The sequence below is a fragment of the Rhipicephalus microplus genome, chromosome 6 (genome assembly GCF_043290135.1).
Source record: "Rhipicephalus microplus isolate Deutch F79 chromosome 6, USDA_Rmic, whole genome shotgun sequence".
NCBI classification, from domain to species: Eukaryota; Metazoa; Arthropoda; class Arachnida; order Ixodida; family Ixodidae; genus Rhipicephalus; species Rhipicephalus microplus.
The window spans coordinates 127448202-127471417 of record NC_134705.1 but is presented as its reverse complement, the minus strand read 5'-3'; the positions used below and the strand labels follow the sequence as shown (position 1 = coordinate 127471417).

At 43.0% G+C, this 23216-nt stretch overlaps 1 long non-coding RNA gene across 1 annotated transcript; it reads left to right on the top strand.

Annotated features, from left to right (window-relative positions):
• Window positions 1–9532: 9532 nt before the first annotated feature.
• LOC142765484 (uncharacterized) lies at window positions 9533–15701 on the top strand. The gene is made up of 2 exons (XR_012884286.1): window positions 9533–12541; window positions 13096–15701. It is a non-coding gene; the product is annotated as an uncharacterized LOC142765484 (long non-coding RNA).
• The last annotated feature ends 7515 nt before the right edge of the window (window positions 15702–23216 follow it).

Here is a 23216-nt window from a genome sequence, read left to right as displayed (position 1 = left end):
GGTGTGTGTTTGCGTGTGTGTGTGCGTGTCAGTGTGTGTGTTTGTGTGTGTGTGCGTGCGTGTGTGTGTGCGTGTGCGTGTGCGTCTGTGTGTGTGTGTATGTGTGCGTGTGTGTGTGTGTGTGTGCATGTCGGTGTGTGTGTGTTTGTGCGTGTGTGTGTGCGTGTGTGTGTGTGTGCATGTCGGTGCGTGTGTGTTTGTGTGTGTGTGTGCGTGTGTGTGTGTGTGTGCGTGTGTGTGTTTCGGTATCCAAATACGGTTTCAACTTTTCTGTCGTGTTGACAGTGACGTCGACCCAGCGATTGTACGGCACTGTGGTGACGACCCAAAAAAGACGTGGTATTTATTGAGAGACGTGGCGGCCACATTTCGACAGAGACCAAATGTTTGAGGCGCGTGTACTGAGCCACGTAAGCGTAGGTTAAAAAAAAAAAAAAACCTCAGGTAGTCAAAATCAAATGGAGTCATTCACAACATATATGACGTATCCCCTTGCCCGGCTTGCTTAGCGACGTCAAGCGTTATCCACCAACCATCTTCTTTACTATCGCAGCATTCTCCGCGCGAAGCTTCGGTTAGTTTTAGAGCCATCGCGATTGGCCCTGAGGGTGCTAGTCCAGAAATCTGCCGGAAGAATAAATATACAAAGGGTTGCCAGTTGATGGCACATCGCAGAGTCCAGAAGTTCTTCACCTTGCTTGGCGTCCCTTTACGCGTTCGGCACGGTCTTTTAATCCCCATACTGCCTCATTCACCGAGCTCGTAGAGCAGCACGGCGTCTGGAATTAAAGTGTCGTAAAAAGAAGCTCGACAGTATCGCTCATGCAGGGGTAGAGATCAGTGCTGTGTCACGTGAGTGAGAGAGTTATTGAGTGAGAGATTGAATAAGTGAGTGAGTGATCAAGCGCAGACGATAAGGTTACCAACGCTATTCGGCTACGTTTACTTGTCTGCCTATATTTCTTTTTTTTCTTTCTTTCTTTTGCTTCCTTTTTTCCTGTTTTCCTTTCTTTCTTTCCTTCACTTTTTGTTCGTTTTTTTTCTTTATTTCTCCTTCTTTCTCTGTCCTCTTTCTTCTCTGTCTTTTTTCCTCCTTTCGTTTTCTCTGTTTTTGTTTACATTGCCTTGGATTTACCGACCACCATGTTTCAGTGCGACAGCAGTGATTGAATCAGCTGTCGCCGTATTTTTCGAAGAAAAATACACGTTACAGCAAAAACACACGAGAGATCAGTGTATGCGGGCTTACATGCCTTCTTACTAGGCTGTAAGTTTTAACACTGCGAAAATAGTTTCATTTCGAAAAATAGTACGCAATCTGTATTGTATGTTTTTTTTTGTACGCATGCGATGACGCCTGCATCTGTGTAGTAGCTCGAATTTTTAGTTTCTTTGCATTCTCGTAACTGAGCCGAGCGAACGCAGTATAGCCCAGATGATTGTGAGGGTGGCCTCATGACAGCTTGCGCTTCAAGTAGACGCGTTTTCGCTGACGTTCGCCAGAGGTCGTCGCGATACTACGGAGGCCCATCTGACGCTTGCGAAGAAGAACGGTCGATGGTGCGAAATATACATGGCCTCAGCACAAGCTACTCTCGGTGGTGCGATCACTTGTACGTATTGTTCTGGGAAACTGCAAAGCCGTGTTATGGGCTTGTGCTCACTGAAGCCTGATCGTGTATTACGTAAAATCTTTTTTAGGGCAAGCAGACGCTTCTGAGAAAAGAACGATGAACGTTCTAACGATTACGAGTGTTGGGAAATGATTCACTGTTATCCCGCTGTGTGTATTGCGTAAAGTGAAGGGAACAAAGGTCACAGAGTAGGCTGGTTTAGTAGAATGTTTCTGTCGTTACCGCTGGTCTTTTTCATCTCAGCAGGCAGCGCGACACCCAAAGAACGATATAGAGAACATGTGTGTCACCAAAACGTTCAAATACCTCGCACGCATGGTTCGGCTGCGCTGCGAGCAAATCATATATAAAAAAAAAACATTGAAGACAAAGCATTGACATATTCTTGAGAGATCGCGTCCAAAAATCCTTGCAAGTAAGCGAGATCACTGCTTTAATAACTTTTTTTCTGTATTGCCACTGATATGAAGATGACTGGACGCATACAACAGTAACAAAACTGTCAGAGGCCGGCTGTAACGTGAAGTACAAAAGAATCAAAATCATTCCTAAAAAGAGCGCATTGCGAAATTGAGTTTTCCGAAAAGTGGTGTGTGGTAATTGTTGCAGCGTGACGAAATTAGTCTCGACAAACTTCACTGTTGAAATCAAAACCGAAGCGCCAATGCGCCTATCTCCGTGTACCATGCCCATGTATTCACGTTCATATGTCGTGCACATATTGATACCGGAGGCATCGAAACCACCTCTTATACGAAACAACAGCCTTGGTAATTCGGTCGCGGTTGTTCGGCACAAACCTTCCCTTCCTCAGAATCCCCGGTGCAATTTTGTAGCATCTGCACCACTGTGGATATTAACCAGAGTTCGTATACTACATCCATTCAAGAAAATAGCCTTTTAGCAAGGCATACGAAGGCACTCCATTTTTTTAGGTGAGTTGATGCTTCCTTGTTGGAAATTATTGAGGCCCAAAAAACGCTTCGTGATATAATAAATATTTTTTGCATTTCAGTCATCTGCACCTTTAGCGAGACGCTGGTCTTCGATCCATTGTAATGCATGGCAAATAAAATCGCCATGAAAACCTTATCAGTAAATCGCGACTGCCACAGAAAAAATGCATTGCGGTTTTCTGGGCTCCTTTACGCGTAATAACCTCACTTGCGTCCAGAGACATTTAAAATTCAGTCGGCCTTAAGGTGGTTTGCATGACCCGTGGTACTAGGCATATCAGAAGCACCGGCCTCTATATACACACTGAATTTTCGTCGTTACCGTATCCGCCTGCAGCACGTGCGTGCCTTTTACCGCACACCGACTCATTGGGCACAAGGCCGAGTGCTAACCTGCTTTCACCTTCGGCTGGTTTATAGCAAGCCATTTGCGATGCGTACACACCTTCGCGAATGCGACGCGAGTCCTTACTTTTCATATACCGCTGCTCGAGGAATACGAGTCAACCTCTGGCCATTTGTACGGTGTATTCCCCTTCACTATACAGACACGCATTTTCGGCATATATGAAGTAAAAGGATTAGGCGAAAGTGAAAACGAAAATAGCAGCAAAGCAGAGACGCTAAAAAAAAAGAAATGCTGCAATAACACTGAAAGCAACAGAGAGAGTCGTTGGATTCGCAAATTGCCGAAGTGAGGTTATTAGCAACCCCGTTTACTGCGGCGATTGAGGTAACAGTGGTGTGGCTCGACTCTTTCGGCGGTTGCAAAATACAATTCCAGTGTGCCCGCAGTATATCGAAGTAATGGTTACAGTTTCAACTGTCAGCCGCTGTTCTAAATGAGCCGCAGTTTGGCTGGCGAAATGCGGGATAGCTGTGGGTGTCCGAATATTTGGAAGATTATAGTTAATACGGTTTAGAAGGAGGTGCCTCCTGAATGTTGAAATTTAGATTTAAAAATATTAAGAATTGATCGTCAGAAGGCGTAGCCGGGGCAGCCATAGAAGCACCGAAAACTCGTAATCATCTTCTACTATATTAATATATTTACCAAGGTTAAGTTACCTTCAAGCTTTGACACTATAATTTATGAGGTGAAGCTAGTATATTGTTCAACTTCAGTGTGCATTTATTATATATGGTCTTCCTTTTTTTTCTATGCTATTGAAGCAAGCATTCTCGCTGGGACCACACTGTAGAAAGTGAAAGTTGGAAGCCTACGTTCACGCGCATTCGTTACGAAATGTGAAACTTATCCGTTGCAGTGGAGCTGTCTGTGGTGTTCGGCAGCCGATCCGAAGGTCGTGCGCTAGATTGCGGCCGAAGCGGTTGCAATTCGACAAAGGAGAAATGCCTAAAGCCCGTGTGCTGTCCAAAAGACCCGATGATCAAAAAGTCCGTAGCCATCTTAATAGCTGTCTTTCATGATCATAACGTGGTTTTGAGGAGTTATACGGAAGATAATATTATAATGCAAAGCTCTCCCGTAAAGTGCCGTGTCAAAGGGAGAGAACTCTGACTGTCAGATCTCTTTCAAGGCAGCACTCCTTTGTTTCGGCAAACACGTGCCTCCAAAAGAGTGTTAAAACCGCGTTTGTTGATGACGAAAGTTTATTCGGGTCAGCACCTCTCAAGTTCCAGTGTACGTGCCTAGAAAAAAATATATAATAAAAATGAGGAGGTGCATTATTCACCCAAAGTGCAAATTTCCTGCCGGCCCCGGCAATAATATTTGTTCCCAAGCTGGGAAGCGGGGAATTTATGCGGCAATCAACGCGGCTTTGCGCTGTAAGCCGACCCTACATAATGAAGCGTTCCCCATTCAAGGAGGAACCGCAATTTGGTTTCGGCATATTTCAAGTCACGCAATATTTAAATAAAAAATAAAGAAGAATGTGCGAAATGTTGTTTGCGTATAGTTTTCAATGAGCGCTGAGCTGCTCTGTTTATATTAAGGCAGGCATGATTCAGAGTCCTTGCCGCAAAATTGGCAAAAATGCACTTACGAAGGGTTGAAAGGCGGAATACTTGGTATAGACTCATCTGGAAATATTCACATCGCAAAACTATCGGTCCACAGAAAGATCAGGACGCGAACAAGTGCCAACCACTAGTTGTTTTTTCTGATATAATTTATCTTCTGTGAATGAATCCGCTTGTGTTTTCGCTTGTTTGTGTCTCACTTTGTCTGTGTGCCACCTGATTGGCGAAGCCAATATTTCACAGTGTACTGTTAGAAAATTCCGCAAGCCGAGAAGTTTTACGGTAGAGTAGCTTCTGCGCAACACAACAGATTCGGGAGCGTGACAAAACAGAATAGTTCAAACGGTGTAAGCACACGTTTGCATAAGATTCGGCTCTGTTTTACGTCAAAAAAACTCATGTGTTTGAGGTCAGAGGCTTTTCGGCGTACAATGGCGGAATGATATGTCACTTACAGCTCAATAGAAGACCACTCGAAAAAAAAAAAAGTTAAACCAGCTTTGCAGTAATAGTGCCAACCTTGACAGGAGTAAGGATCAGGGTGGTTTTCCTCATTTCTTTATTTTTTCTATTTTTTCCTTCATTACTTTTTCGCTCGTGTCTCATTTTTTTCCCTGTTTCTTTTTCTGTCACTGTCTATGTTCTTATTTATATGTTATATGTATTTTTTCTCGCTCTCTGAATACACTTTTCTCTTGCGTCCCTGTCTTTCCCTCTTTCTCCCTGTTTATTTCAATCTCTCTTTCTTTCTATGATACGCTTTACTTTCTTCCCGCCTCGTCTAGCGATCATCACATTTTGCCGACAATATTTTTTAAATTTTTTATTCTTCCTTTTTTTCTTTGTCTCTTTCAGTACTCTCTCTCTGAAGAAAAGAAGAAGAAGATGACGAAGAGGACACGTAATGGCCGAGTTATAACTACGTTTTTTCAAAGGAACATTATTATTGTTTCTATCTAATTTCTCTTTATTCTTTTAACAAGAGTTGTAAAAAATGATCTATCAAGAGGTACAGTGTGGCCAATCCCCTATGTGGGTATGAGCCAAGATCTCCTAGGAGACAAGACAAGACAAGATAACTGTGTTGCACACACTTGAAAGACAGATTCAAGATGACGTTAGTGTATGCGAGCGCTCAGCGGCATAACGAAAAACATGGAATACACGCTGTAATATGACGACCGTCTGAGCTTTTTCAGTGTGCTCGCAAATCAAAACAAACGTATGTTTTACAGCAAAGATGTATCGGCCCCAAAGGGAAAGAAAAATAGCGTTGACTGCTTGCGCAGGCGCTCGAAATGCTCGACCTTTAGAGTTTGGCTGAAATGTTAATCTTATTACTACTACTATACATCAAAGGGAAATAGAAATTCATTTGTCCTATATGCGTGAAAAAAAGTGCACATGCGCTGTAGAGACTCGTCAGGTTGCAAGTCGTCATTGGTCCACTAACAATGACAAAGGAGACATTAGCATTTCTGAAATACGTAACCAATCATTGAGAAGCATTATTATGTAACAGCGCAAAAGACGAAACGCACAGAAGGGGACTGAAGAACACGAGTCTGCTTCTTCATATTTTAATAAACTGAAACTGATAAGCCCAACGCTTCCATTCGCTGCATTGAGACAGACTTCATTGAACCTTAAGAGGACGGAACACTGGGCGAGTTGGTAATTCATAGCTACAAAACTGTGAGGAAAAGCGACAAGAAACGGAGAAGGCACGCACACAAGCGGGATTCACACATCCCAGCGATTGATCAATATTTCATTTCATTTCATTTATTTATACTGTTAGCCCAGAAGTGGGCCGTTACAGGGTGGAAGTACAAACAATTATTTGCAAAAAAGAAGTACCGTAAAAGAAGTAATATGCGGGGTTTAACGTCTCAATATGATTATGAGAGACGCTGTAGTGGAGGGCTTCGGAAATTTCGACCACCTAGGTTTCCTTAACGTGCTCTAAAATCTGAGAACACGGGCCTACAACATTTTCGCCTTCATAGAAAATGCAGCCGCCGCAGCCGGGATTCGATCTTGTGACCTGCGGGTTAGCAGCCGAGTACCTTGGCCACTAGACCACCGCGGCGGGGCTCACACATCCCAGTGTTAATCCCGATAGGTCATTGAACCATCGAGATTAACACACGGATGAACACTGTGGCTGAATATCTTAGTTTCGTTGATGAAACATACTGAGAGCTTGCACATTCACTTTTTTTTTGTATTTCACTAATTTTAATTTCATCGGTATATTGGTTGTTTCACTCATCCTACAGGTGGATTATTAGGTCGACACTCATTTACTAAAGCATTAAGGATGAAGTAGTTTAGAATAAACCATTTATTGTTGGCATCTGCGCTTAAAGTGCTCATTCGCGCGTACAGTTTCAATGACCATGCTTTCATATCGGGTGTCCTTCAGTGCAGGCGACGTATCACAGGACATCGCAACGAAGGACGCATTCAGCGCGCCGCCTGTTATTGTTACGAGCTGCTTTACGACAGGACAATGGCCTGCGGAATGTCAAGGTGCGAAAGCAGACTGGTCGAGTTACCGGCGAAATAAAAAATGCATCCGCTTCTTTGACGAGCGGTCAACCTTGCCGCCCCGATCACACGGTTTGCTCTGGGAACGTCATCAGCCATCTACATCGTGAGAACGGATGGGGTATCGCAAAACAACTGAACTGAAAATAAGAACGGCTGTGGTATTCCATGCTCATAGTGCTTGACTGGTTAGTGGAAGGTCGCGGTATCGAATACTGGCTGCAGCAGTTGGACGACGGCGAAATGTTAGATGCCCGTACATTTACGTTTAGTCACACGTTAAGCAAAATACCCAGGTAGTGTGAGCCTACGAATAATTCCACTACGATGTCTTCCATAATTCAAAACCAGGCAACCCGTTTTATCAGCGAAAATTACGACCCATTGGCTAGTATATCGGAAATAACGGCCACATCAGGCTTCAAAACTCTACAATCTATAAGATGAAAACTTCGCCGAAAACTTGATTGCAATTAATAGTAATAAATTTACAATAAATGTATGTAAGGGCTCTCAAACGAGTGTTGTTGATGTTTCACTGTTTCGTGGCGTCATAACCACATGAAACCCAAAAAGGAGCACGAGCCAGTATATCCATAAACCATTGATTACAACGTGCTTGTAGGCATTGTAGGAGCGAATGCGTCTAAAAAAGCATAATATATGAACCTCGGGGCACAAATGCCCGGCACTGCAAGTAAGCACTGAAATATGTGAATACATGTGAGCCAGGTTTCGATAAAGGCCTGAAATACCCCAGAAATTTGCCAAAACAATTCGGGAAAGCGATAAGATGCAATCAACCTAACGGGAATCGATTAGTAAAATTTCTAGTGGTCGCAACATATCGTTCCACAAGATGCCAACCCACACATAAAATACGAGAATACACATTCAAAACCACAACTTTCGCCAACTCCTTCTTTTTAAGAACAAATTGAGACTTGAATAAATTTCCCGAATAAATCGTAAACTTGTGTGACAACAGCGCTTTCTTTTCATCGTTGTGACAATGTGACATGTCTATTTAGCTTTTGTTCCTGTTTGCCACGTGCCATAATGTACTAAAATATTTTTGTGTGCTCCGATGTTGTTATCATTTCTGATGTTGTTATTTTCCAAAACGTTAAGGTGTACTGTCACAGAAATGTTAGCAACCTTATTGATTTTGTAACTTTGTATGTATACCCCCTGCGGTAATGCCCCTATGGCGTTGCAGGAACTCTGTAAATAAAATAAATAAATAAATATTCAGCAAATGGTTTTAGGACGGAAAAGTCGAACAGTTAGAAATGATGAAAATCAAAAGAGAAACCAGGGCCCGGATTCACAAAACTAACTTACGAAAACATTTTTGCGCAAGAGAAATTTTCTTGCGTAAGTCGATTCACGAAACGAAAAAACGTCGTAAGAGGCCATAGTTGTCACATCGGCCGCTGCAAATAAAGCGCGCTGTGACTGCCCGGGAACATGTCAGCGATGGTGATGCAGTTGCTATATTTGCTTACGTCACCGAAAAGTGCTCGTAAGTGGATTCACGAAGCGAAATTGTGCGTAAAAACAGCATGGCTGAGAGAAAATCCCAAGAGTGGTCCGGACCACTCTTAGGAACAATGTGGCTACTTAGAACCTGCTGCCGCAGCGGTATACTTTGGTGCCCTGGCTGGTTTTGAGTTAATTCACGCCCATCAAGGGCTGCCTGATGACTGCTGGTGCGTTTTTATTTCTTTCGGCGCTTTGAGCTTCGCGTGTTGTTTCCCTTGTACGCAGTGGATGGTGTTGACAACCACCATCGTCCAATAAGTTCGAAGTCGCAGTAATTGAAGAATTCTATTGGGCGTCAATGGCATAAAACTACGCATGTAAAGATTTGTGGTTGGATGAAAACCAATGTGATACGTGAATGGTCGGTGCATTCGAACGCGACATGGCATAGGATCAACCTTATTTGTTATGTTGTTGTGTTGCGCCCCATCTCATCCAATTAAAAGTGCGACTCGAGATCCTTGCCTCATTGGTGGAAATTACCACCAAAGAGGTTAATGGGAGCACACTCTTTGCACGCTATTGGAAATAAAAATGAGAGGAAGTTTTCAGTGAGTGGTTCCTAAAGTTTGTGCTCTAGTGTACTTTCATTGGCTCTAACAGTCCAATGGTTGCGATCTCTGAAATACAGCTGTTGATACACTTTGGGACGATCTGGAACAAAGCGTACTTTGTAAACCAAAGCGTATTAGGGGTGCGCATGATTACGCATGGAACTACAAACAAATCATGCATCTTCACCTTCACTGTTCAGACACCGATATGGACCGTGATACTATGGCAAGCAATCGAAATGAAATGACCCTAGTAACTTTGTATGACACCAAAAATATGCAAACCCTCACGATTCTAGAGCAAACCTTGGCTGAATTCATCCCTGCGTCAATTACCAGCCATTTAACTTGGCGCACGAACATCATTCAAAGGTAGAGCGAGCCACTGACATGTATTTTGTGCGACGTAGTGACCACTTGACCTGAGAATAATAGCGTTGCAAAGGCGAATCCCCTGTCGCATGCTCTGATCGAAGCAGACGACAAACGCGAGCAGACGACGGCTTGGCCGACAGGCACAGCTTGTGATTGGTTGTGAAGCAATACCCTCTACATCAGCTCACTCCGTGACGTTGCCAAAACACTTCTTTCATCTGGCACGCCTGTCCTGTTCGTCATATCACCCCCCTCGCACATAAGAGAAATTTTTTTCACGCCGTGAAAATAGTGCAAGTACTTTCTAAGAGCTCTCTTATCGTCTTATGTGCTGCGCAGTTGTCGAAAACGACATGGCGTCGTAAACAGCATATCGGTCGGTGCGACTTTCAGCAAACGCTTCTCGCACGAGTTACTTCAGCGTTTGACCGGATGTGTTGTGATTACAGCAGCTCTTTCGGTGCGTGTAAGCAGTGCGGAAAGCTGTGGCAGTGCAATGGTGTTCGGTGAAGCGCAGCGAAGCCTGTGCGTCGGTGTGGTTATCAAGCGGGGATCGGCGTCGATGTATCGACGACAACTGGCACCCGAGAAGCCTGCAATGTGTGTTTGTGTGCCGGTAACAGTTCGTTCGCTTGACTTTCCAGTCTCTCGGTTTGGTGCTGTGCGACATTTCGGATTGACAGCGTTTTGACACGTTACTTGAGTGACCCCAAGTACGTACGGAAACGTATGAACTACGCGCTCGGTTCTTGCTTCGCCACTAGTTAGCCCGCACGCTTCTATTTACTTGAGAGCAATGTACTGTTCGGGAGTGAAACGATGTTCGTTGTGAACAGTGGTGCTGTGTTGACGTTCCAAGACTTGTGAACAAGCTGTGCTCGTGTGACCGAAACTTGAAAGACAGCGTTGATAACTGTTTTGCCCTGCGAAGTCATGGTGGGCAGCTTGGCGCTTTTGTTTGTTAAGTCGTCACTTCTCCTTTTTGTGATGACCATAGTCCTAGCGCTGTGATGTGATCAACCAAAACTGCGAGACGCTACATTCTGTTGTGGATCGTGTTACTTTGGAAGCGCGCCTAGACTGTTCTTCGGTAAGAAATTGAGAGTTCTATGTGGCAGCGAGAGCCCGTGAACGTCAAGCTTCCCCCCAGCCCCCCAAAAAAGCAAAGATTTCACCGGTGCCTTGCTTTGGATGAAGTTGTAGGCCAATGTCGCCTAACTACAGGTTTCCGAGTTCGTCTGGCCATCGTTTTGCACGGCACTAGAGCCTTGACAACAGCCGGTCATGGCCAGTTCTTACACTTTATCAATGGACGTGCACGCCTGGCCAGCCCTTCATTGCTGTCATTGGCAGCTTCCAGTCTGCAGATGCCCTTTGCCTGTTCGCCGTACTTGGTTCCTTATGACACCGACGGCCACTAAATGCTGCCATCGGTGAGTTCACCTTGCAGAACTAAATTTCACCGGTACTATAATTCACGCAGTTCTATAATGTGTGCAAGTTTTAAAGCCCATCAGATGTAATGTTTCTCTATGGTAAGTTGAAGCATGAAAAATTTACTACTACTGTTATATACATACATATATTATGGAGCAAATACATAAAAAGTTTTTTGTGATTTGATACAAGTGAGCTCTTGTTTGATTATGAGGTTGGGCCTGTCGATTGACCACGTTTGATAGTTGGAAAGTTAATGTGAATTTATTTTTCAGGAGCCAGGTTGCACTTAAAAATTTATGTTATTTTGGAAAATTAGTTCTATAGACGATTACCACTGCGGTAGTACTATACTTCAGTAGGACATATATATTGCGGTACGTAAATTTTACATGAGGCTTCAGTTTATTTCAAAGTGATTATAGCAGACTTTGGTCACTTTAACGAAGTGATAGCTTCCTCAAATAAGTATTAGAAGTGAGTGCTTTTAATGATTGTTTTTAAATATCTCGTTTTTGGCTCTTCACAGGTCGCAGAGATTGGTTTGTTAAGGTCCTGTGATGCATCGGTTGCACATTCTGGCACATCAATCCTCATCATTACTTGGAGCACCTGTACAAAAATAGGAAGGACACGGTCTCCCTAACTGTGCAAGCCTATGTCACTGCTCGGACTGTTATCATTCAGCGGATGTGACGTGGAAGCATGCATGGCAGCCTCATCTTGAAGGACTGCAATCTGCTTGAAGCTTCGAGGGCAGAAAAGTGCCTACGGCTGGCTGCAAGGATAGTTTTTCTTTAATACAAACGATTACGTGAACACCACTTACTGTGCACGAATTGAAAACCCAAGCATGGTTGCTTTCAGTGGATACCTGTAATATTCTTACACATAATTCTTATTCAACATTTATAGAACTAAATTGCAAGATAATTGAGAATGTTGAAAGCTGAAAGCCTGCAGCTTATGAATGAAACTCCAATAATCTGAGACTCAAAAGCTTGTGCTTTGAAACGAGCATAAATACTTTGATTCCTTATTGAGCTCTCCAGCTTGTGACTCCCTCTGTGGATCAAGTGCTCTGGAAGGAAATAGCAAGTGGGTGAAAATTACCTGGCCGTTCACAACTTGCAAGGAGAAAGACCTATTGAAGAAGCCTCAGATGACATAAGGCCAGTAACTGCATCTTTTACCTAATGTAGCTTTTTCTCTCTGAGTGCTGTTGCTTGTGTTTCAGCCGAACATGTTCACCACGATTGCATAGTGATATATATTTTTCTACAAATTGTACCTGACCTAAGTATGCATTGTTGATCTCTAAAGGTGACGTTCAGTGTGTTTCAAAGCCATGGCTTCTCATTTCTCTGACTGTGGCTAGCCTATTTCAGCAGCAGAGCGATGCAGCTAGCACACATGCAATCCAAGTCATGGAGCGCTCCTTTGGTGTTCTGTGCAGGACACAGCATATCCATCCGGCAAGACACTGGTATGAACAATTATGGTGAGTGTTGGTGGCACCTGTAGGAGCCCGTTGTGTTTGTTGTGTATGATTATTTCCCCTGATAAAGTGCATTTTTGAAAGGTTTTCTTCATTTAGAATAATAGATGTCAGAAACAAGCACACTCATAATCCACAAGTTCTTTGTGTCTTCTAGACTGCCCATTTGCTCCTGTATGCGGTATGGTGAGCTGGCTATGTTAGATAGCCTTAAAGTTATCAACATTGGCTGTTGTGTTGTAATGCAGTCTAACTTGTGTTTCTTAGTGAACCTATTTGTGGTCTACTTCTCGCACCTAGTGTAAAGTCGAAATAAAAGAAACTCTATTGACTTTTTATGCCTGTCAGAAGTTTCATGCCTTCATCTATAACATTGTGGTTTTGCTCTTGTATCATATTAAATATATTTTCAGCCTTCACTGTTTGTGTGTGTGTGTTGAGGCTTGTCATTGGCTTCTGAAAATACAATATCTGTAAATATGAGCACATAATTGACAACTATACACTCTTGCATGTAGCATGGTTGTAACAATGATCTGTATTTTTCTGAGTTCCAGCAGTAACAAGAGGTTCGGTGCTCCACGGTCATGTACAGTGTATCAAGAACAGAGCACAGAAGACCAACAAGTATAAAGGGACTGCCAGTGACTGTTCTCCTGCTCAAAGTTTACAACAGCAGAAAGAGCACATTATGATGTCAGGAGCAGCTGCTGCTTAACTTCTTAGCAGTGCATTATTCAGCAGTTCCTTTGCTTGCATTCGAAATTATTTAAATTTTGCATGGAAGATACCAAACTATGACACTAATTTAAAGGCTGCTGTAGTGTTAGTGGGCAAATGTTTTTGAGCTGAAGTTTTTAACAGGTGTGTTAAGTGCCTGCGTGCCTCTACATTTGCATGCCAGAAATCACAGCATCCATGGTCGCCAATGGTAACTGTGTTTGCATTCTTTGTAGTACAAAAAGTAAAGCCATGGATGCAGTAATCATGTACTTAGTCAATGTAATCCTTCAGTGTACACTCATTTGTATAGCACCAATGATGCCATGAGTGTATAAGCTCTGGGAAGTGAATCTATGTGGATTATTTTATTTGGAAGGAAGAGGATCATCACTACTCCTAGTATATCTTAACAGTAGATTTTAGTGCTTGGGTATTATCCCACTGTCTGTCAGTCCTTCAACAGTCTACTTATCTACTGTGTAAGTGTAACTTTTTAAATGTATACTTTGCTCGGATAGGTTTGTTCATAATGTAATGCAAGTGACTTATCATCTATGCAGCTCTACTCAGACTAGAAATAAAAGTATTTATTTTTTTTCATATGTAGCTATAGCATGCATTCATTTGTGTTTTTTTTTCTAGGTGCCTGTACAATTGTTAAACCCTACTCGGTTGCTGACCCGCAGGTCGCGGGTTCAAATCCCGGCTGCGGCGGCTGCATTTCCGATGGAGGCGGAAATAATGTAGGCCCGTGTACTCAGATTTGGGTGCACGTTAAAGAACCCCAGGTGGTCGAAATTTCCGGAGCCCTCCACTACGGCGTCTCTCATAATCATATGGTGGTTTTGGGACGTTAAAACCCCACATATCAATTGTTTAGCCCTACAAAAGTGCTGGTATACTCTAATATTGAATCTGGCATCTTAAAATAGTTTGTTAGTGGAAGTAAGAATGTGTTTACAACCAATATTACTATCCTCAGATGAACTGTGAAAACTCTGTGGAAGTTTATTTACAGTTTTTGAACGTTGTGAAGGCAAATGTTGTGTTCTTTTATTGTGGTCCCCGTTTCATGCAAATGACCCATAATTACTTGGTAGTGGCACAGTATTAGTTGTTATTTTACACATATGTACTGAGCAACATCGCAGTTGAGGCCAGCAGCAAGACATACATGCAGTGCACTGGAGCATCACCTCACATAGTGTACAGTCTTTGCCCACCAGTAAACTCAATATTTTTCAAGCAGACTAATAGACAGCTGTATGGGAACTGTGTTGGTGTGCAAACTTTGAAGTCTTCTTGGGGAGTGTTTTTCATCATTTTTGTCCAAGTGAAGTAGCTACCCAAGGCCACAACTGGTGGGAATGTGGTGTTTTCCTCTCTCCAAAAGCACTCCTACCAGCTGCCTCAATGTTAGCATGGGGTGAATTCACAAATTGGAAAAATATTGGTCTTTGTTTTCTTGGCCGAAAGAGTCACTTCCACCGTTGAGCCACCACGAAGCGCCAGAATAGAAACTTTTAGCTAAATAAAGTTGATTCTACTTTTGAGAAGTGTTTTGGGTAAACGAAATGGCACCTATAGCTGTCAATATAAACACTGTTTGCACCAAGGAGCTTAGTAGCTTATATTTGTATTATTTATGTATTGTCTAGAATTTACTCGCGCTGTGCCAACTTTCAGCCCAAGTGTCCTAACATGCTTTGTTAGTGGCTTGTGAATGAGCCAAGCTATGTAAATAGAGTGATATTGCAGACATGTACAAAATATTGATGCACAGCCCTTTTCTTTAGCATGACATTGTCAAGGGCTTTATTCTTGTGTTTTTTATAAAGAGTGCTTGTCACTGGGCATCAGCGGAAAACTATGCATCAAGCTTTTGCGAGATGGTTCGAGAAACACCGTGTTCAGACATAACAGTGCCGGTGGATTTCTCTCGTAAGTTACTTTCTGTAATATATTCAAAATGAGTTTATTAGAATTGTTCTTTTATAGCCATTCATTTTAATATTTACACCTGAGTGTGTGTATGTATGTATGTATGTATGGGTGTACATATGTATATGTGTGTGTGCGTATATGTATGTATGTATGTATGTATGTATGTATGTATGTATGTATGTATGTATGTATGTATGTATGTATGTATGTATGTATGTATGTATGTATGTATGTATGTATGTATGTATGTATGTATGTATGTATGTATGTATGTATGTATGTATGTATGTATGTATGTATGTATGTATGTATGTATGTATGTATGTATGTATGTATGTATGTATGTATGTATCTTTTAAATGAGAATCCGTTTATCATTGGTGAGTAAGTTTGGTAATGATATGGCTGAATTTGTTTCTAGTTATTTCTCTTTTGAGCCATTACATATTTCAATTTATTTTGTACTGCATAAAAATAAATGTAACCTTACACAGAATATGTGTGTTCGAAGAAGTTGTTTTATTTACCAACCTACAGTCATGGGCAAGAAATTGGGTAAAATGGAACGGACCTGCGAAGATTAGTTTACAGTATAGCTACTCTACATGACATATCTCGTACACCTTGCGTTGGTTGAATATCTCGATTTCAACCTTTCGATTTTAATCAGAATAAGCAAGCTATCACCCGTGGTTGTATATGTGTGTGATATTTATGCATACTGTGATACCGGTTCGCAATTACAATTAAGGTCACAAACCTAGTCAAGCTGAATACACGAATTTTGTCCATGCACCTTTCATCTGCACTGGAACTGTTGTTAATAAAAATAAACTTCAGTTTAGACATTTATTCTAGTAACCAAAAGCAGGGTATCTTTTTATCACACAAATCAAATCGCTATTGTTCTGTTCCATTCTGGACAATAGGGGACCCTCTCAGCAGAACTCGATTAACTGCTATAGTTCATTTTAACCATTGACAGCGACATTACACTGAAGCGTGTAGCATGACAAATAGCGGGAGAGAAGACACAAACTAATCACTGTGTTCGCGTCAGCGCTAACTGTCCGTGCTCTTTGGTCTTGCTGCATGTGATGATGCCCACCAAATTAGCACGAAAGCGTGTCCCTACAAAGGCAGTCAACTTGGCTGCAAGCAGTTAGCTCACTGCATGTGTAGATTTTTTTCAAAACACAGAGGCCTGTAGTCCTCAAAAAGCTTTGACTGCTTTTTGAGCCGACGAAAGGCGATGACGGTGTTCCAGTAGCATCTGAACAGAGAGTGGCCGATCGACCTTTAACTTTTGTGTAGTGCCACCGCTGCATACGCGCCAGCCGATTGACTGACAATCCTCCTTTTCTCTCTCTCTCTCTTTCTCTTCTCTTTCCTCTCTCTCTCATCTTTATGTCCCTTTCCTATTCCCCCAGCGTAGGGTAGCGAACCGGGCATGTGCCTGGTTAACCTCCCTGCCTTTCCCTCTTGTTGTTTACCCCCCCCCCCCCTTTCAAAACACCGTGAAGACTGATTGCTGGTCGAATATCCAAACACGTGAAAAGTAATATACCAGGTATAATTCGGTATTTCAGCACTGGACACTTTTGCGATAAGAGAGAATGGAGGAAAAAATTATGAACCCTGAATTGTTTAATTTTTGAAGGAGCACAATACAGCGCTTTTGGGTCAAAAGGGGAGTGAAAGAAGCAAGTGCGAAAGCCTACTTCTCAAAAAATTAGTACCCGCCACCACGCATAATGTCAGGCCGGGCAACCTCTTCAAAAAAAAAAAAGTTCTTAGTGATTCTGCGAATCGAACCAAGTACTCCTAGATTGTAGTTGAGCGCTGTAACCGCTCGTCCACTGCAGCAGTGCTTGCATTCACCCTATTGCTGATATATCGTCATTCCTTCGAATGAAGCCAAATGCAAAAACGTCCGGTGAAACTTTGTCGAAAACATAAAAAATAGTTAGAATGCGTTTGCCCAAGGTTACTAGAAGATAGAAACCGCCACGTGTGACTGTATAACCGTGCGCTATTTATTCTTTTACATTACTGTCATGACGTTGGGATAGCCGGCTCTAACGTAGGCTACCTTCTCATAGTTTGCCAAATATAAATAAGAAAATAAAAATATATAACAGCCTGTGACAACGCTAATCATTTATTATGAGTTCACTGTCACTAGTGTCACTTTCACTAGATGAATGCTCAGTTTGCTTCCATTATCGTTATTTAGGAAAGTTTTGGCTCATTAACTCAACTCTCCTAATCAGTAATGATTCTCACATCTAAGGACAGTCACACTTCATCTCGCTTTCTGAGTGGCTGTCACTCCCATATAACGCGTACTCCTCTTTTTTATGCTCTCCGAGCATCTGACGCTGCTTTGCGGAGACTTTCCCTGACGTCTGCTGGGCCAGAAAATTGTCTTTATTATCTATCAATTTCAAGCTTTCGCGAAGCCAAAACGAGAGTCTCTCTCTCTCTCTCTCTTCATCCTTTTCGCACGTGTGATAACGTCTCTCGACCTCAAGACTCGTATACACGTCCCTTGCTTTGTTTGCGCACTCAAACAACGCTGGACGAAATATTTGCACCGTGTTTTGTGAAAAGCATTAGCACTGAGACACCTCCCGACGAGTCTCCCTCATTTCACGTAGACATATACCTAAGCGTAAGCGTATGCACGTTCTCGCATTCCGGCTTTATAAAAATGCCGCGGTGCATGAAACCAGCGAAATTGCGCTCACAATTTCATTTGATTACTGCTGTTATCTATTTTAGCACAATTCGTCTGCAGGCACCAAAGTCGCTCATGTGTCTTGTAATAAGAATATTGTAACAAAGGCTACCTTTGACTATAGGTACAAAACACCCTTACGTTCACCACTATACCGTGCTAGATTGCACGGAATTAGTTAAGTAGCAGCGTAGCTTCAATGAAATGTAAGGTAAGTGGTCGCTTTAAATAAGGGAAGACATTCAAGGCACATTTTCAAACATTGCATGCATCGATTTATGTGTGGTTTCATTTATGTGGTGCACCTGGAGTGTTGTTTACTTGTACTAGGCGAGATAGTGCATGGATTGCTCGGTGGCTTAAGGCCATCAAGCAATTATTTTTTTTAGCTACAGTCGTTGATTAAAGGCGAGTGCTTGGCTTTGCACCGCCCACCAAAACGTCTATTACAACGTACGCGGCATCCCGTAAGCGCTGTAGCAGACGCTCGCGGAACTGAAACTTAGATGCAGCAAATCATTGGCTATCATCGTATACTCTCGATGCTAGACGCTTTGCGTGCTACCTTAATATTATCGGCACACACTTCTTTCTTTTCTTGTCGTTTCATCGGCTATCGTCGGTCCTCCTTGCCCTCTTAAGTGCCGAATAAGTTAAATTCATACCCGCGCTATAGTAATCCCTTCAGATAAGAGAATTTTCGGCTAAGAAAATGCGTAGCCAAAGAGAAAGCTTTGTGAATTCGGGCCCAGACCTTTTGCTGCTGAATGTGATTGTATTTAAATGTACATAAATATATATTAAATGAATGTGGTTATTCTCAAGCTAGTGTTGTTGAAGTTTCACTGTTTTGTGGCGTAACGACCATATAAAACTAAAAAAAGCACCACAAGCCGGAATATTCAAAAACAAATGATTACAACGCGCTTGTGGGCATTGTAGAAGCGAATGTCCCTAAACTAGCATAATATATATCAACCTCAATGCATAAATGTGCGGCACTGCAAGTTAAGACTGAAATAAATGAATGCATGTGGGCCACATTTCGATAAGTGCACGAAATACGTCAGAAATGTACCAAAGCGATTCGGGAAACTGATAAAATGCCAGCTATGAAACGTAGGAACACTTCAATCAACCAAAAAGTAATTCAACCAAGGTATGGTAATCAAAAGCAAGAACAGTAATGAAAACGACGAAATGACAGTGCGACAGCAAAATGTATTGGTGCGCGATCATTCAACAAGGTATACTAATACAGCTAACATGTGCGCCTGCTACATACCACTGCATAACACGACAAACATATCTTAAGAAGCTTTCAAGCGATCGCTCGGTGGATATACAATTCACGTGTACTCATTTTCCCCGTGTTCCACCAGGCACATCGGGAAGCAAATTTCTCCACTTTTGGTAGGCGGAGCTCCGGATGGAATAAAATAATTGCAGCGTGAGGAAATAAAGGACTAGACGAGACACAAAGTGCCACGCACCATTCAGCCCACCTCGATTAACAAATCACTGCTAAGAAATCTAACCTAGCATGCTATTTAAAGAACCGGGGCAGCTGCTCGCGAACGCTGCGAAGATGGCGGATACAGTGAGGCTGGTAGCTTTACCCTCCTCATTTTATTTCTCCTCACTCTCAATGTCCCTTTCACCGTGCCACACTATATAGTGTATACATGGCTACGCTCTTTTAGCCCCCCAATTCTTTCTTTCGCCTTCTCGCCTTGACGCACCTTCCCCCCCTCCTCCTGTTCTCTTTTGTTGTAGCCGTCTTGCTGTAGAGAGGTTGAGGTCAATATTACCTCGGCCACTCCATATCAATGAAATGTGCAACAACAAAAAAATTATTATTAGTGCTCAAAATGAACAATAAAAAACATAATGTCACACAGGAACAAGTTGGAACATCATGGGAATGTGCAGTTTGTTTACATCGATTCACACAGCCATAAAACACCCGCATGCACACCTTTGCATTTCTATACACAGTATATGTGCTAACACATCTTTTCAAATATTACAACCCTTAGCTGTCTTGATATGCTAGAATATGCTCTCCTGCTCTTGTTTTCTTTCTCTTTCATTCTCTTTCTTTCTATCCATCTTTATCTTGTTTCCTTTTCTCTCCCCTGCAGCGACGCAATCAAATGCTTACCATAAACGTCCGTTCTGCGATGATTGCCTCAAGAGCCTCTATACCCGGGATCGATTCCCGGCTCACGAAGAAATTTCGACTTTTTATTTATTCTATTTGCTCCTCTTCTCCGCTCCTGTTTATTTACTTCTTCTAACAGAATTCTAGGCAACGCTTGCCAACGTCATGGCTCGGCGAGGTTTCTGTGCGTACATTTAGCGACGTAACCTGCGACTTAAGCAGTTTCGCTACTGGAATCATCAACCAGAGTTACGTATCAGTAAACACGCATACTAGTGTAGCGTGACCAATTTTGCGGTGCCTTAGTAATATTTATGATATTCAAGAACGCTCAACTACGTTTTGTGACTAGTAAAGAAAATAGTAAAAGTCATGCACCTCAGGCCTTCAAATAATGTTTCGCCTATATCCTCCTAGACTATTAGTCTTGGTACATTAGGCTCATAAAAGTAACGATATCCGAATAATCGTCCGTTTAACGTGAACAAACGAGGCACCCATGCTAATGAAATGACTTGGTGATTCCAATGACGACGATGCAATCGCCGAGTGACGAACTTGCAATCGCCATACTAATTTACCGAACTGTTGACTAACTCAAGTACCGAAGCAAGTGATGCGCTGTTACTTGATTGAGAAAAAAGTTTTGGAAAGAACACATATAGAACATTTTATTAGAGGGGTGCCACATGATCGCGATCGTGAAACATTTTGCAACGTTTATGCAGTGAAAGACATTGTCCAGGTGCTGCTAGAGAGGGCTCAGTGATTGAGAGTTGATTGAATCTAATAAATCAAGCGCGTCACACACTACGTCTACAACAGCAGTAAATATTGTGCATGCTACGTAGACGACTAGAAGAAAAAAAAACTGAGGCAGCTGTGGACGAGTGGTGCCAAGCCTGAAATAATTTTGGAACTGGTCAGCCTTAGCTTGTCTTTCTGTCCCCCTTTATTTTTTAGATGCGAAGCATCTTATACTCGCGCCTTGTAGTGCGCCGTCCGCGCCGTCCGCGCCGTCCGCACCGCTTCTCGAACATTCGACAGCTGACGCGCGCGCATGCGCCGTCGCGCCGACGCCCACTCTTCCACCATCTGTGCATCCCTTCCTCCTCTACACACCGCGCGCGCTTCACTCCTCCACCATCTGTGCACCCTTCCTCCTCTACACACCGCGTTCGACATCTACAATTCTCCTGATTCTCCAGTGGACGCGCATGTGGCGTCGCGCTTCGAGAACATTCAACAGCTGACAGTGCATGCGCCGTCGTGCTGTATATATACTCAAGGTCGGCGCTCGCTCGCTCAGTTGCCGCTCGTCGGTTGGTTTGTACGGTGCGTCGACGTCCAAGGTCGCGGTGAAATGAATTCCAACGAATTCACAAACACAATGATCGACGTCCCTTCGACCAGCGCCGCCCTTTCGCATACGTGTGTACGTGTTCACTCATTTAACACCCCCTCCTACAACCACGTTAACCAATTTAGCCATCGACCCAAGTAAGTCGCAATTTAACACCCCATTTCACAACCACGTTAACCAATTTAGCCATCGAGCCAAGTAAGTCGCACTTTAACACCCCGTTAACCAATTATATGGTCCGCATCCTCCTCAGTGTTCCCCCGAGGGAAGCTGCGGGCAATTTTTTTCCTTTTTTGTCTTTTAAAAACCTTTTCTTTTTGTTTCTCTTTATTTGTATATTATGTCCTCCTTCTTTCCCATTTTTCTCTCTTACTATATCTCGCTTCATACCTTTTTCTTTTCATTTTTTCTACGTGGTTCTATTCAAAGTGCTGCGCACTTTATTGTCACCATCAAGGCCCTCGAAGAACAACAGGAAGAAGACTTGCCTTTGACGCGAGCATGCTACAGATGGCTATGCTATATATAGGTAGCTTTGCCGGCCTTAAAGGGGCCCTGCAACACTTTTTTAAGTAGCTATTGAGTGGACTCACTAAAAGAGCTTATTGCCTGATGAATTCACCACCACCAAAAGTTTCTAGATGCCGGCCAGTACGAGCGAAGTTGAAAAGATTTGTCCCACGCTGCAACTGCATTCTCTCTTCTCTAGTCTGGACAAAAGGGCTGGAAGCTAAGCAGAGAAGGGTGGCGCGAGGAAAGCCAATACGTCATGCGCACCACAGGACCTCGAACACTTCGCTTTTTTTTTTCATCTTCGAATACGTGGCTTTTCAGTGCGATCACGCGCGAACGCGTGAACAAGTTGCGGCCTCCCGCGGGGATCCCTATAACCACCGAGTGCGACAGGCTCAAATCAACCAATGAATGATACAACAGCTGCGACGAGTGATGTTTGAATTTTTTTCCCGTCATTTGTTGAGAGAAGAGAAAGCAATTTTCCACTGATATCGAGAATTTATTGTGAATTCCATGTTACGTGCTGCGCTGTATTATTTGGCTCGCGTGTTCTGGGAGCCTTTACTCTCGATCGGCTGTGTTTCCTGACCATGCCCGAAAAAGTGTTGTAGGGCCTCTTTAAGCCAAGCGACAACGACAGAACGCGACGGCCTCGCCCTCTGAACTGCTCTGCGCTAAAGAAGCGCCCTACATAGGATGGAATAACGAAAATCTAACCATATGTTTGGATAGTGAGAGCACTTCAAGTTGCCAAAAACTTAAATCACGAGCAGACGCACAAAGAAACCTGTATTGAAATCAGAAGAACATCGAAGGCTGGTTTGAAAAGATCGAAACACTCCGTTAACCTGACTCATGAGAGTTTGCTCATTATGGCGTCATCTGTAGGTGAAAAAAACAAGCTAGAAAATGATGTTCCGGTTCTCAAGCCCGTGAGACATGCATGATTAACGAAGGGATCCGTATTTTTTTTAACCTGCGCCTTAAATTTTGTAGTGATGCTGCGCCCACAGAACACATAAGCCTTTGTCGAAAGTAGCTCTGCGCCCCGCCGTGGTGGTCTATAGGCTAAGGTACACGGCTGCTGACCCGCAGCTCACGAGATCGAATCCCGGCTGCGGCGGCTGCATTTCGGATAGAGGCCGAAATGTTGTAGGCCCGTGTGCTCAGATTTGGGTGCACGTTAAGGAACCCCTGGTGATCGAAATCACCGGAGTCCTCCACTACG